The sequence below is a fragment of the Dermochelys coriacea genome, chromosome 9 (assembly GCF_009764565.3).
Source record: "Dermochelys coriacea isolate rDerCor1 chromosome 9, rDerCor1.pri.v4, whole genome shotgun sequence".
Lineage (NCBI taxonomy): Eukaryota > Metazoa > Chordata > Testudines > Dermochelyidae > Dermochelys > Dermochelys coriacea.
This window is the reverse complement of record NC_050076.1, coordinates 42337808-42351955: the sequence shown is the minus strand read 5'-3', so window position 1 is coordinate 42351955 and position 14148 is coordinate 42337808. Positions and strand designations below refer to the sequence as shown.

General features: G+C 42.5%; 1 long non-coding RNA gene across 1 annotated transcript; it reads right to left on the bottom strand.

Annotated features, from left to right (window-relative positions):
- Positions 1-1737: 1737 nt before the first annotated feature.
- On the bottom strand, positions 1738-9887 carry LOC122455914. Its single transcript, XR_006274427.1, has 3 exons — positions 9693-9887; positions 9252-9391; positions 1738-3192 (listed from the first exon to the last, which is right to left on the bottom strand). It is a non-coding gene; the product is annotated as an uncharacterized LOC122455914 (long non-coding RNA).
- Between the last annotated feature and the right edge of the window lie 4261 nt (positions 9888-14148).

Genomic DNA, 14148 nt, shown 5'->3' with positions numbered 1-14148 from the left:
TGTTTTAGCATAGTTAGTTACTCTTAAAGGATGGTTTGGCACATAGGTTAAGATCTGAAATGAGCCAATTTGTTTAGTTTGCTCAGAATATAATCTTGATATCTGAGCTAGAGAGTTTTCTATATCAGTGCTTCTTGGCTGAGGAATATCCTTTCTTCAACTACTGGAAACTGTTAGTCCATACTGACGTCCACAATTAGAGAGAAAAAATGTGTTTGCTGTCATTTTGAACTATCTTTGATTAAAGTCAGCTGTCTCATGGAACTGTAGAGTGTTCTAGCTAGTTTTTGCCTAAGGTTCTTTATAACTTTTATAAAGCTTGAATTGTCTCATCAATACTGAGTCATCAGTTGCTTCAACTTTGTAAAGTGTTAAGTCACATGTAGTGGATAAATATTGTTTTTGGGTCGTAAATTAAACTTGAGGGTGGATTCTCCATTGCCTTTTCCATAGTGTAGTTATGTACACATGTATAAAGTGGTTACTAGAGTACATGGTAGCATTTCATACCCATTAAGCATGTGTTCCGTACATGTGGTTTGAATCTGTCCCACCCCAGTGGGTTGAATTGAGACAGCTTCCACCTTTGAGCTAAGATAAGGGGGGGTCTTATCTCCAATCTTATTGACCCCCCCCCAAAAAAAAAACCCCCACCAAATGAAGTAGTTTTGAAGAATTGTCAGCACATTTATTACCATAATTCTGCTTCTCAGTCACTATTGCACATGGCACGCTCTGCTAGGAATAGTTCTATTTAAAAGTTTTTGTTTCCCCTACAGTCAAAGCCACAAAACATACGTAGGGCTTCATGTGCGCCATGATAATGTGAAAACTTGTTTTAAGGTCAAGCCAACTTACTGTCAGGAAGAGATTTTTTAGGAACGCAGAATGTGACTAACCCATAACCACTCTTATTAGACTGGCCTTATATTAAGCACTGGTTTTGGCACACAATTTCTTCAGTTAGAAAGTGGCTCTAGCAATAAATGGTGGTTTATTTATTTATTTATTTAAAAAGCAGTGTTCTCCCCCTCCCACCTACAATAGTTGTAAGATCTGTTTAACAGTTTTGGGAAAAGTTTAACAGTTATCACAGTTTGGAGCTTCATAGCTAGATGGTATTTCAACTTTCATTGTTTGAACTACAATTAGTAATCACCTACAATTGTAAGGCATTTTCATAGACCTCTGTGTGTGTGCACGTGTGTGCATGTGTCCACCTTTGTAATGGAGGCATTCCTCACCATAGCACACTATGTAATTTACTCACTACAGTAAGTGATTACAAAAAGCTACATTAAATTTACCCTTTTATGATAGAGTATCATATACACATTGCCAGAGGCTTTCATGGTTCTTGCCATTTAAAATTATGTTGAGCTATTTTCCTGTTCCCCTTCTGTTTCCTGTAGAGCCTGCACTGTTAAGTCTTTCATGAAGAAAGTACAGTGGCATATGCCACTGATCATGATCCATCCATACAACAGGACACTGGGGAAAGAAATCTGTATATGGCTAACAGTGAGTTCTCTAACATATTACTTGCTTCTTATACACCTTGTGCGTGCACTCAAGTGTTTAGCCAAGGGCAAAATTGTATGAAGGAGTATAACCCTCCCATATGTGGGCATGGCTTAGTCCACATCCATTGCTGCGGGTGGGGGGGGGGGGTTGGCATGGAAACTGAGCAGGATTGAGGTTGGCCTAGGTACTCGTAATAGTGCAAGGAGATAAGGAAAGGCCAGTAGGCTGGTATGGCTGTACCTGGGAGAAGGAATCGGGAGTCTGATTGGATGCTGGGTGGCAGGGATAGACACACACTTAGGGTTTCCATAAAGCCAGTTGTTAAATTTAAAAGCTGCTTCCTGGCCTATCAGCTAATGTTCTGCACGGTGATTGGCAGTCAATACTGCCTGTTCAGTCCTTGACATCAAGGGGAACGAATAGGCAAAATGACTGACTGAATAATCCTTATTTTTAGGCTTACAGCATCCCTCTCAAAGGCTACATCTGCATTAGACTAGGTTGGTCAATCTAGCTTATAACTAGTTTGGCAAGTGAAAAATTATAGCAGAAAAGCACTCATGTTGGTATACACAGTGTTGCTGTAGCCATGTCAGTTCCAGGATACTAGAGAAGGTAGGTGAGGGACTCTTATTGGACCAACTTCCGCTGGTGAGAGAGACAAGCTTTCGAGCTATGCAGCGTTCTCCCTCAGACCATCCTTGCCACCAAGATGATCACCTCCCTATACACCAGCATCCCTCACATTGACAGAATAGCTGCCTACCTCAAATATTTATAAGACAATGGACAACCCTCAGATATCCACCCAAAACACACCCATTTCATCCTTACCCATAACAATTTTACATTCAAGAAACAGACACTTTGTCCAAACCCTGGAGCCATCCTAGTACGCAGGGCTGTTCCTTTGATTTCTACTCATGGAGTAAAAGGGAGTTAGTCCACAGAGACAGATGGTAACCAATTTGGGAGGTTATTCTTAATGTGTGCCTACCTACATTAGCAGGTAAAGGGCTGAGATAATGGGATTACTTCCACTTTCCTGCATTTTAATCTATTCCTCTACTCAAGCACAGGCCCAAGTTTAATCCTCTCAGGATGAAGATTTAACATTACACAGAGTTACACTTCAGAGACATTTTTTGAGAGAGAACATCCACAAGCAATACTTAAACCGGTTGTGAATATTTCTCATAAGCAAGTCACTAGTATAGGATAGACTTTTGGTGTTTCTCACCCAACCTGCCAAACTTGTTGCTACTACAAGAGGAACTGTAAACAGTGTACCCATACATAGACCCCACACACTTCCTTCCAACTGTCTCATGGTGCGTGTGTGGGGGGAGGGGGGGGGCCTCGGCCCTTCTTGCAAGATGTGCGTTTCAAAGTATATACGTCCCTTGAGTGTCTTACAGCTAGACTAGGGTGGCAGATCCATGGCCTCCTACCAACCCCTCTTCATCAGGGGAACGCTCACCACTAGAAATAAGTTTCAGTCTTCTTCTCTTGGTCCCAGTAGGATAGGCAGTACCAGTTGATTTGGATCTGGATAGCGTACACTCCTTGAGACCTAGCCCTTGCGGTGGATACCTTTTATCTGTGGATGGTTCAGCTACTATTTCATCCAGACAGTCTCCACGGTTTCCTATTTATAGTCTTCCTCTACTGCAAAACAAAAAAAAAAAAAAAAGAAACACCACACACTTCATAAGGATTTCTGACAGTTTGCTGCAACTTAAGGTGGAGGCAGAGAAAAGGTATTTGTTTCATGACAGCATGCGTTGCTTTTATTAAAATTATAATCAGGACCCTAACTCAGAAAATTAAATGTATTGTACTGCTTCCAAGTCACATTTCTGTACACAAGTTTGGCCAGCAGGCGGTGCCTAAATTCTGTCCATAAGAAGTTCTTTTTCTACTGTCTGGGGCTGCCTAGCTTCTCCTGTAATCTTTAATGTGTAAATTAGTTTCTTCAATCAGTTCATTGAAGACAAATAATTTACAAAGTGTTTGCATTGGCTTTTGTAATATTGAAGGCTTTTTTATTTGAGAGAAAAAGGTTATTTAACTACAGTACAGCACAGGATCTTAACTTCACTTTGTTCTTTGTCACATTTTCTTTACAGCTACAAGTTCATTTTCTTGGATTAAAATAAAGAGAACTGTATAAAGAGTGAATTTACTGCACGCAAAGTGGGCCAGATAGGTAGTATGGGGCTGCCCTCCCACTTTTGTTCCTTATTACCATTACACAGCTTTAACATCACTGGTAGTAGAGTGGTAAAACACCCCTAGCATGAGTGCTGTTGTACCAGAATAAGTGTGGCTATACTGGTATATATTTCTACATGCAAAGGGAAATGAGCTATACTTGGGTAAGGCACCTTTATACTGGTAAAACTGCATCCACAGTACAACCTCTATTGTATTATTGGTGAAAAGAGTCACCCTCTCCCCCAACTGACAATTATACCAGTACAAGATCTGGTAATGAAGACCAGCCTTAGAGAGCTGAAGGCAACTGTTTAGCCACAGAGTAAACACAGCTAAGGCAGTAGCAATGCAAACCTCTTAATTTCTCTCCTTCACCCAACCACTGCCACTAAAACTTTAAGCCTGAATTCAAGTGACAGTCTAAGCCTAGAAGATAATTTGATTTAAAAAAAATCTGCATTGTATCAATTGTTAATATTTAATAGTTTGTGATACAAGTTCAGTCCTCTTATGAAAAGGAATCTAAAATAGTTTGTCCTTATCACCTTCCTGGTAGCATAGCTGTATGTTATCTTGCGAGGATACCAAACCGTGTAATTTAAGTGTTTGCACTAATTATGCTGAATAGAATGTGATTACTAGTAAATTATAAAAATCAGAATAAGAGCGTCATGCACTGTGTGAGGGTTTGGGCTGTTTATATTGGTCCAGAGGGCCAAAGTATGCTCACTGTTGCATCTATGTAGCCTCAGTGTGTTCAAAATTCCTGTTATTTAAATTAAATGACAGATTTATCTTGGATTTATGGATGACTGAGATGAAGGACTCTGACATGCACATTATGGCAAAGTTTCAGAGTAGCAGCCATGTTAGTCTCTATCCGCAAAAAGAAAAAGGAGTACTTGTGGCACCTTAGAGACTAACAAATTTATATGAGCATAAGCTTTTGTGAGCTACAACTCACTTCATCGGATGCATGCAGTAGAAAATACAGTGGGGAGATTTTATATACACAGAATATGAAACAATGGGTGTTACCATGCACACTGTAACAAGAGTGATCAGGTAAGGTGAACATTACCAGCAGGAGAGGGGAGAAAAAAAAAAAAAAAAAAAACACACCCCAAACAAAACCTTTTCTAGTGATAATCATTTCCAGCACTTGACAAGAATGTGCGAGGAACAGTAGGGGGAGGGGGAAAAAAAACAAACAAACATGGGGAAATAGGTTGTAGATTCTTGACTATCTTGAAGGATGACCCATCACTCTCTCAGATCTTGGGAGACAGACCAGACCTTGTTTACAGACAGCCCCCGCAACCTGAAGCAAATACTCAACAACCACACAACAAAAACACTAACCCAGGAACCTACCCTTGCAACAAAGCCCGTTGCCAATTGTGTCCACATATCTATTCAGGGGACACCATCATAAGGCCTAATCATATCAGCCACACTATCAGAGGCTCGTTCACCTGCGCATCTACCAATGTGATATATGCCAACATGTGCCAGCAATGCCCTACTGCCATGTACATTGGCCAAACTGGACAGTCTCTATGTAAAAGAATAAATGGACACAAATCAGACATCAAGAATTATAACATTCAAAAACCAGTCAGAGAACACTTCAATCTCTTTCGTCACTCGATTACAGACCTAAAAGTGGCAATTCTTCAACAACAAGAAAAACTTCAAAAACAGACTCCAATGAGAGACTGCTGAATTGGAATTAATTTGCAAACTGGACACAGTTAACTTAGGCTTGAATAGAGACTGGGAGTGGATGTGTCATTACACAAAGTAAAACTATTTCCCCATGTTTATTCCCCCCACCTTTCCTCACACATTCTTGTCAACTGCTGGAAATGGCCCACCTTGATCATCACTACAAAAGGTTTTTTTTCCCCCCCTCTCCCGCTGGTAATAGCTCACCTTACCTGATCACTCTTGTTACAGTGTGTATGGTAACACCCATTGTTTCATGTTCTCTGTGTATACAAAATCTCCCCACTGTATTTTCCACTGCATGCATCTGATGAAGTGAGCTGTAGCTCACAAAAGCTTACGCTCAAATAAATGTTAGTCTCTAAGGTGCCACAAGTACTCCTTTTCTTATTATGGCAAAGTGTTGTCTTAATATATTCACTTCTCTGAGATCTGCTATTTGTTATGTTCATGCATAGCCTTATGTCTGGATACTATAAAGACCTGCAGTAAGTGATATTTTTGAGGTTTGACAATTTTTCACCATGGAAGAGATTGATTTTTTTTTATTAGAAGAAGCCTCCCCAAACACCAGCTTTATCAACAGAATCAAGCCATTAATTCCGGCAAGAAAATAAATGTATAAAGTCAGAACTTGAGCCCAAGGGCTTGATTCACCCACCTCGTGTAGTCATTTACACATGTTCTAAGTGAGTTTAAGCCACTACAGGCCATATTAACAGTTTGTTCCACAGCCCCTTTATGCCAGCTACTGCTTTTCAAAGGGGCCACAAGCAGAGGTAAGACCACCTCTTTGGTCAGTAGCACCCATGCCATGAGGCATCTAGATCAGCTGGTCTACATTGCCCTGAAGAACTTCAGTACAGAGAGTTCATTACTGTAAAACAGGGTAGATTAGGGTGGGCCAGAGAAGAGAGGTGGTGTGGCAGGAGCAGGCATGACATATTGAGAGAAATGTGGGGACCCAGTAGACCACAGTCCACCTCATTTACACAGACAGAGGTTTTGGAGGCCCTGGAACAACTTTCTCCCCTCACTGTCCACGTTAAAATAATCCTGCATCCTGTTGCTACAAGCAGAGGCTATGGCAATGAGTAACCCGAGTGAAGGGTGCCTGTAAGGCTGCCCTAGCCTGCATTAGGGGCTAAACCGACTCAAGGATGAATTTGCTCCTATAGTTCTGCCTTGGTAGCATTTTATACTCCTTTTGCACAGTTGTAGAGATTACCACACAACAAGCAAGGCATGGGACAATCAGGTCTTGTATCCCGTTTTTAATGGTTTGAGTTCACTAAAGGGGAAGTCGTTCAATTATGACCATACAAAGCCTGTCTCTGGAAGACAGTTGCTTTGCTTTAGTGACTTTTGATATACTATCATTTTAATTAAGTGTTCAGGTTTTCTGTATATTCAGTTATGTCGTCAAGGAAAGCAATTTGCTGTAATACTGCTCAGGGCACCCATTAGTAGCAAATAGCAGTCTGTGTTTTCAGAGAACTAAGGCCATTATTTCAGAAAGGGAGTCCTTCGACTCTGCTTTAATCCTCTAACCAATAAAGCTCATCTTCCAGGTACATTTCTGGAATATGTTACTGGCACTCACCTCAAAAGTGTTTAGAGAATAAGAATCTAATTAGATTAGCCTTGTCGTTTATTTCTAAAAATTTAAATCCACATGTCACTTTTTGGAGGCAACTAGAAAACTTGTCTTATGATCTTATTTTCAGTGATGTATTGTAGCCAGCTAAATGAGAAGGAGTTCATAATGAAGTCCTTCGGCCCTCCCGAATTTTTTATGAAATGAGGTAGTTATATTTGTTAGATGGTTGAAACAGAAACAAAAAAAGAATGCTACTACACATGTAGTGACAGTGACAAGGATAATTTGTACTGTAAATACATGTAACTCTAATTTCTAGACTCCATTTTGTATCAGAAGAAATCCCTGTGACTTATTGTGCTAATATCTTCAAAATTAGTGTAATATTTTTTAAAACTGCTCTGTAACTCATTGTGTCTCTTAACTGGAAGGGAATTTTAAGCCAGAGCTAGATTTTCAAGTAGCAATACTCCATAATAAATTGTGTGGATATTAATTATTAATTCAAACCAGTTACTTGTTCTATTTACAGAATATCCAAACTGAGCTGCTTTCATTCAAAACAAGATCCCTCCCGATCATGCTATACTTTCTCACAAAAGTAGGGCTATTGAAAGTCAACGAGGCTACTTGATGAGTAAGGGCTACAAGATCAGACCCCAAGTCTGCAATTAATTTGTACTCACAATTCTAATGAACACTGATGTTAAACCAAGAGAAAGGGAAAAGTTAAAAGTTACGCATTTTGAAAGTGTGCTTTTAGTCCTGTTGTCATGCCAACAGACTAACAAAGGCTTGCCCTGCTTTCAGGACTAAAGCATAATAGTCCTTCTCAGACCAAGTCAGGGTGTGTTTCCAGATTCATAAACAAGGCTACAAGAGGCAAAAGGATTTTTGAAGTAGTGTGTTGAAGAGGCATATTTAAATTATTCAGACAGGACCACTCCACTGGAAGCCACAGTGAAGAAGCACTGCATTAGAAAAACCCTCCAATTGCATTTTATTGGCTAGTAATTTTTATCTTCAGTGCCCCTCCAAGAAGGATATATACTTTTAGTAATTGAAGCCAACCTGACTCAAATTCTCTTTTCCAAGCAGTATAGGAACTTGGGAAAAGAGGAGTGACTACTGAGAAAAACATCAGGGAAATTTAAGATTTATAAAAATTTGCATTTTAAAGCTTCCCAAGATACAAGAGGATAAACAATGAACTATTATAATTTTAGAAGTTCACAAATTACCCACTGTAGACATTTTTTTTAATCCTCTTTTTGGAGCGTGAAGGTTAAAGAGGAAACAGGCAGCAATACAATTGAGAAATTATAAGGCATGGAAGACATAAAGAATGCCAGTCCTTGACTGTGGGGACAAGAAGCAACACTGGGTACTGCTCACTGAATTGTTAAAGTAGGATGGAAGAGATACCCCACACAGCAATAGTATGGGTTAGCAGGGAAATATTCCAAGTAACTTTCATACCTAACTTTTTCCTGAAGTCATAAATATGGCTCACGGGGATAGTGTCTATGATGGGGTTTGCCTAGATTTTTAGTAAGGCTTTAATAAGCAACTCTATGACAGACGATTACCCGAACTAAAAAAAACAGCAGGGATCCAAAGCATAACATGGAAACGACTAAAGAGAGAGTAGGATTCCCAGGGGTACCTAAGGCTTTCTTGTTTTTTTTACAATAGGCATATTAACAATTGGGAGAAAGACTGTTTAAGATTGGCTGATGATAGAAAAGTGGACGCTGTAATGGGCTCATGATAACTCAAGAAAGTCCCCCCCAAAAACAAGACAAACCTCACATGCAGTTGGTCTAATTGTTTAGCAAAACCGAGTGCTGACAAATTAAGTGCCATACAAGCTAGTCCTAACTACAAACCCTACCCCCTTCCCAAATGATTTTGCACTGAACACCATGAAGGCACTGGAAAACAGCACTGTGAAAGTACTCCTACACCATATGGAGAAGTCATTTGCAGTAGATGGAGTTCAAACAGTCAGCATTCTGCTCAGAGCCTGCCAGCATTACCGATGTCATTTTATCCAGTGTTCAACAGCAGCCTCAGCAGTGTCTCAAAACCTTGCAAGCCTCTCACCCTGAAGTAATCATACCATGAATTTGCTCAGATTGTAATACAGTTTCTGATGTCCTTCTCCTTTCCTTTGTTTTACCTGCATTTCAGCATGCCAATGTCAGAGTGGCCCCACCTGGAGCACCTTCTTCCAGCAGGCAGAGGCCAAATGTCCCTCCCAAGTTTTCCCTGTAAAGGAGTCCACTTCAGGCTCTCTTACTTCAATAGCTTTCCTTGGAGCTAGTTTATTACAAAAACATTGTGTAAATAGTCCAAAAAGCAGGTCACAAGCCAGTGCATTTATCACCCAGCATAGAGAGTCCTTAAAATACCATGACATGATACCCAACATACTACACACTGGCATCTTCCAGCATAGCAGGCACCCCAGCTGTCTTCTGTCCCTCTGCCAGAAGAGAAACACCAGCTTTTCCAGCTGTAGTGTAACCCCACTTTCTTCACAGCCGGAACCCTCACAGTCTCTCTGCTGAAAGCTCATCTTCACCAAGAGAGCATCCCTCATTCCCGGTGGCCCTCTCACCAATCCCCAGCATTCAACTCTCCAGTGCAGAGACCACAGCAGTCAAGTCCCTCCATTGTGCCCTAGCCTTCAGCCCTTAGCTCTCCACTTTACAAGGCAGCAGGCAACACAATCCTATAATACTAGTTTGGGATGTTATCTTAAAAAAACAACAACACCCTCCTACTACCTTCTCTCAGGGATTACTTCACTCTGGTTGTTCTCCTCTCCTACCAACCTTTTTCTAGACAGCTCTAATTCGCTAGGTCATGCATTCCTTGGTCCTTGATAGCCTCCAGGTGCTGCCCTGCCCAATTATTTGAGCAAATGAGAGCACCAGTTCTGACACAGTGGCATTGAATCTACTTCATGTGCAGGGTCAGTCACCCCACACAATGTGATAATATGGAAGGGAATTTTTTTTAAGCAACACATGGGGGGGAAAGGCAGAAAATCTTAGGTGTAGTGTTGGTAGTCTAGTGGCAGAGTAGGTAGGGTTGGATAAGGGTATAGGCACTACAGGCCTGTGCCTATGTCCCCCACTCCAGGAGTCACATGAAGACATTAGCATTTAAGCTTCCATTAAAAAAATGTTGCCAGTCATCATACTTGCAAAGAAAATCTTGAAGACATGACTCGTGTAACTGATGCAGTTATGACTGCCTAAGTGTGCAAACTGCCAGACCCAATAGCCCTGGAAGGCATGGACTGCCCATATACTACTCAGAGTGTTGATGTTGAAATCTGCTAGTTTGGGCCCTTTCCCCAGCAGCAAAACCACTGCAGCAAAGGGCTGCATATGAAAGGGGTTGACTGTTATTGCTGCTTCTTGGCTCTGCTTGGGTGCAGTCAGAGGTCTCCCCTGAGATCTCTCTGGGCTGCCAGTCTTTACCAGGACCTCCTCAGGACTTGGAAGCTAGTTTACATGCCCTGGTCCATGGTGGCTGCTGTGGGTGAGACCTCCTTGCAGAACCCCTGCTATGCAACCCCATCTCTAGGTGCAGGTGGTGCAGTCCCCCTGGATGTGCCAGAGGATGGTCCTGGCTGGTGCCACCTTATGATCAGCAGGACTGGGTGGACCCCAAGGAGTCTGACCAGCGCATGAGACTGCCCACCCTGCATGCCCCCTGTCATGTGCTCTAGGAGATGAGGGCAGCTGTGCTTCCTGCTTCTCTTGCTTTTCCTCGAGCGGGTCCTGTGGGCGAGTGCTCCCTACCCACCTCTCACCTCAGGAACTTGTCTTTGAGCGTGGGTCCTGCAAGCCTCTCTGGGCACCCCTGACATGCCACCTGAGCTGGCTGCATGACATCCAGATGGTCTGCCTGTGAACCTCACCCAGAGAGAACATCTGTATATGCTCGTGTTTCACACCATTCACTTCCTCATGTCCCACCCCAACACCATGTGGCAGAAGCTGTTGCCAGCTGAGCGGGGTGAGGAACCCCAGTGCATCAGTCTGTACTCCTAGCAGGTTCCACAGCCTGCCCAGGAAATTGGCTGGTGGCTTCTCCATGGAGCCATAAGCACAGGGGTATACCTGGGCAGTTCACAAATCCCCTGGCACATGTCCCTTTTATTTGCATATCTATGCAGTGTGAATAAGGTTGCAGCCCCTTTTCTGGCTCCTCCAGAACCTCTTCCCGAGTTTCTGGCTGCACTTTTCCTTACACCTCCCATCTGTGCGCCCACAAAGTCACAGGACCTCCTCATTCACCTCATCCTGGTGCTGGCTAAGAGAGCCATCCATCATCTTGGGGAGGCAGATGGATGGATGGGTGGGTGCCCTACAACTGCGAAGCCTATTTCCAATTCCTTGTACAATCATGTCCTCAGGCAAAGTTCCTCTGATCAAGGTCCACTGATTCCCTGGAAACCTTTGGGGCCAGTTGGATGTTTTTTGTGAGGTCTCCTCCTCCAGATCCCTGATTTTCAACCTTTGACCCTCACACCTGCTCCTGGGCTTTTTTAATTTGTTGTCCCTCATAATAAATTGTTGCCTGGGATCAATAGTTCCTCACAATTAACTGAGAGGGGCACTTTCATTTTGGGTGGGCCCAGACCCACCTGTCACCAGTACTTCAAATAGTACAGCGCTCACCTCAGGTTTGTTAGGCCAGACTTTTGCAGTAATTTTTAGGAACCTATGGGTCATAGGCTTCTGCTATATGTTCCAAAATCTCACTGGTGTCAGAAGATCTGCAGATAATTCATAAGCACTATTATTACATAGTTAAATGCCAGTAAAGGCTTTTAGGTCATTGTGTTCTCAGGTGACGTGAGTCCAGTGAGATGACTTATTGGAAGTACTGCTTCTTAGGGAAGGGTGAGTCTCTCAGCAATGCCTGTGCTTGGGGAAAGGCTTTAAAAGCTTTACATTGTCCTCAGGAGCCCCACTGAAGTAATCCCTAGCAAAGGTGATTTAGCAGCATCCAGCTAGATTGACTCCATCAGAGGCAGATACAAACAACCCAATTCTCTCCCTTGCATTTGGTGGCAGAATTTCCACAAGCAGCATTCCAGAGCCCCCTCCTGGATATCACTGCATGTACCTGTTGTATAGGGCTCACTAATTTAAATCCTGTCAAGGTACAGGCATGCTCTGTAAGGGTCTGGGGTAAACAGAAAACATGTCATCCACCAGCTTTAATAGCTCCCACCTGAGTCACAAGAGAGTGGCCTGAGGGGCTATTTGTAGCCACACAGGTTTTAGAAAAGGTTGGCCTGAGGCCAGGTCTACACTTGCTTGTTAGCAGTTGGTCTGTTAGGGGTATGATATTTTTTTAAACCATCCCTAGTGTGGATGCAATTATACTGATATGAAGGGACCTTATGGTAGCATATTCCTCTGTCTGTAGCTATCTTGGTAGAAAGTACTGTTATTCCAGTATAACTGTATCCACACTAGGGTATTTGTACAGTATTGTTAAATGGTACATCTTTATAATGTAGACAAGGCCTTAGCTCCTGACTCAGGCCTCAGGGTCTGATTTGCCTCTGACTTGCACCTTCTGTAAACACGTACCCCTGTGCAATAAGTAGCAATTAAGCATGGGCCTGATTCTCCTCTCACTTACACTAGTTTTACACCCATGACATTTCAGTGCAGTTATTCCTGACAGCATAAATTAGAGGAGTATCAAGCCCTGCCACTCTGATCTGGTAGAGATTGACACTTACTTTGCACAGGTGTAAATAGCACAAGCATTCAAGGCAGAGGAGACTCAGGCCCTGGCTCAAAGCCCAGCTCCTTTTCTCCAACTTGTTCTGCTGTTTGGGTGTAAGCAGCTGTAGAGTGTAGCAAGGAGTTTACGTCTTGGTGTATGTATGCTGAGACAGGGCCCTACATCCTGTTGCAGAGGGCTTTCTTGCTAATGAGGCCATAGGTTCATAGCCTGCTAGCTCTGCAATATGCACTCTCATTTGTTGCCCTCTGTCCCTTACTTAGTGATGACTGAATCACTGCAGCACAAGTTATAATTAGCGAAAGTCTGAAACTCAGAGAATAATTGACAAAATCTTTGTGGCTCTCAAAAAGCTTGGCTTGTTATTATTTTTAAATCTCATTTTCACAAAATGATTCCAGCTAATCTTCACCATCTGCATAACAAGTGTAATCAGCAAGCCAAAATTAAAACATCTGCAACCCCTGCCCTTGGAATCAATCACAAATTAAAACTGAAAAGAGCCTGTTCTAGTGGGGGGAAAATCTGCATTAAAAATCTGAAGGCATCTGTTGCTTCTATTAATCACCCTCCACCAAGGCTAACTATATGGTCACCAGTTAGAAAGAGCACAGACAAATGTTGTAATTAAATGACTTTGTCAGTACCTCTTTATTTGTCTTCATCAAGCCTTCATCAAGTAAATGCTTGTTTAACAGCCCTGGGGCCCTTTTCCAGTGTGGTGCTAGGGGTTTATGAAATTACGGTGGGGCAGAAATGCTTCACAAGCAGGAAAGTCAGAGATAATGGTTGCTCTGCAGTATGATCATAGAAGCCACACTGTGCAAATACCAGGTGGCTGGATCACCATGGATCTGGGGGAGGAAACCTGGGAAGCAGCCATTGTGCATTAAGGGTATGTCTACACTGCAAAAACAAACAAAGAAACAAAAAACCAACAAACAAACTGACTCCAACCAAGCCCAAAACTTACAGCAGCAAGTCTCAGAGCCTGGGTCAACTAATTGGACTCACAGGGCTGATGCTATGGGGCTAAAGATAGCAATACAGATGTTTCTGCTTGGGCTGGTGCCCAGGGTCTGAAACCTGAAAAGGAGGGAAAGGTGGTAGAGCCTAAGGCTCCAGTCAGAGTGGGAATGTCCACATTGCTATTTTTAGCCCCATAACCCCATGAGCCTGAGTCAGTTGACCTGGACTTGAGACTTGCTGCCCCCATTATTAATAGTATTTTTTTTGGAGCGTAGATGTACCCTAAAGGTGGGATTTTCTACAGCCCTCAGCATTATCTAACACTG